This window comes from Olea europaea, unplaced genomic scaffold (assembly GCF_002742605.1).
Source record: "Olea europaea var. sylvestris unplaced genomic scaffold, O_europaea_v1 scaffold6078, whole genome shotgun sequence".
Lineage (NCBI taxonomy): Eukaryota > Viridiplantae > Streptophyta > Magnoliopsida > Lamiales > Oleaceae > Olea > Olea europaea.
The window spans coordinates 10,136-12,367 of NW_019264428.1; the positions used below are offsets into that span (position 1 = coordinate 10,136).

The 2,232-nt window shown below is 39.8% G+C and overlaps 1 pseudogene; it reads right to left on the reverse strand.

The window, feature by feature from the left end:
• Window positions 1–468: 468 nt before the first annotated feature.
• On the reverse strand, window positions 469–2,231 carry LOC111389670 (annotated as a pseudogene).
• Window position 2,232: the final 1 nt, after the last annotated feature.

A 2,232-nucleotide genomic window follows, 5' to 3' on the forward strand; every position in this document is an offset into this window, starting at 1 on the left:
ATTCGTGCATGTAACAAATACACGCACAATGGCACAGTACCACATTGAGCAAATCTCGTACCACATAATGCGCGTTTCCAAGAATGTGATTTATATGCTCACTGCAATTTCTTCTCCATGCTTATTCTTGTATTTGAGAACAATGTGATTCTCAGTTGTTGATTTAGGTCTTGTTAACAGCAGGAGGAGGTTGAGAAATTATCTTGTTACCGCATGATATTTGATTTCTTGATTGGCAGGAGGTTTCAATATTACAAGTTATTACTCTTGATGTAAGCCATAGAAGAATAAGAAGACAAACATGTATATTTGGTCACATCAAGTGTAGAATATATTTTTTAAGACTAAATATTTCTAACCCTCCTTAACTAAGAATGGAACATATATAATCGTTATATAAACTTAATTGATTCAAAATTAGAAAATTCTGCAGAAATAGACCAGAACAATCAAGACACAATACCAATATCTCAAGAAATAATGACAGTATCATGAAAACTATTGAGTTTACATTGAATGAATAAAATCAAGATTCCTGTTTTAGATTTACTAAAAAAAAAAGGAAGGATAACCCGTAAAGAAAATCTAATAGCAAACATAATATGGAGAGCGTGATGGAGATTATATATAGTTTAAAAGACTTCAAAAGTAAATTGTTGATCTGTTGGCATTATATCAAGACTTGGTAGAGTGATCAGAGTCAGCCAAGGTGCCCAACCATGCTGGAGGCAACATCCCAGTTTGCTCATTCACAGTCTTGAACAATGGTGGCAACATTTTGTAAACCCCTGCTATCTCTTTCATGGCACTATTAACACCTCCAGCGCCATCAGCTGCCTCTCCTCCTCCATTTGTCCAAATGCTGATTTTGGGCTGTAGTCCACGCACACCCTCGCCATTAATCTTGGCCATTTCTTGAAACATTCGACCACTGATCATCAGGTAATCCCTCAGGGCTGCATAATTGCCTCCAAACGAGTCGAGAAGAGTGCGTACATAAATTCCTTCAGCTTGTGCTTTGGCTATTAGTCCTTCTGCTTCCTTCTTCTTTGCATACAATTCTACATCAACGATTTGTTGGCGCCTGTAAAAAGTAGCATCTGCTTCTTTCTCTTTTTGGTATAGATATGCTTCTGCAGCTTTCTGTTTCTCGTAGAGATCCCAGTATGCTTGTTGGACCTTAGTTTTTACTTTTTATGACAAAAGCAATCAGATTAGATTGTGATGCATTTCAGAAAACCAGCTAGGAAGAAAGATAAACGCCCACTATTTAAAAATTCAACTAGCTATGCTTTTTTGAATAATCTGATTGAGCTTATTTACGTCTTAATTATCAAGTCGTATAAGTAGGCTCTAGATTGATTAGTGAAAAGTAATCTCTTAGTGGGGGGAGTGTGTATGAAAACCAAATAGAAAGCAAAAGAAACTGTTTCCTGGACAACAATTTGTGCAACTAGTATCAGATTCCTTGGTTTCATATTCGACACTGGCTTTGCTCAGAAACTTAGCCTTGAGCCTCTCTGTCTGTGTCAATGCATTCATCCTCTCGACCTCCCTCTGCAGCTCGGCGTCCCTAAGTGCCACTGCTTTTGAAGCCTCGACCTCGGCCACTTGTGGCTCCTTAGCCCATCCAGCCTTCTTCTTTGCCAACTCTGCATTTGCCTCAGCCTCCTTTTGATTCTCGAACACCTTCAAATCAGTCCTCACCTGGATTTCTTTTTTTTTTTCTGCTTTCTCCCTTCCTTTGGGTCGATATTATCTCGGTTTCTGCGTCAGTTTTTGCAGCGTTTTGAAGCGTTTGCCCTTCTCGAAGTTTTGAACCTATTTCTCCCTTCATTTTGGCTTCTGCAACGTCAATTTTTGCTTGGTTTGCAGCCTCCATCTGAGTCTTTTGACCCAAGTAAGAGAAGTACTCATGACCTCGCACATCCACGAGCTGTTTAACATTGGCATTGTAGATTAATAGCCCAAACTGGTTAAGCTCAAGTTGTACTTTCTCAAACACTTCTTAAACTCTTTAGTCCCTTTAAAAATCTGTTCCATAGTCATTGAGGCTGCCAAGACACAAGTCTCCCCCTGATGACACCTTCAGCGAGTTCTTTAACATGGTTGGAGAGCTTGTCATGAGGAGAGATAAGCTTGGCGTACTTTAGGAGGCTCGCCTCATCGTCAGTATGAGGTCCGATCGTGAAGACTGCCGGGAGGACAAAAGGTAACTTCTCGGCACTCATC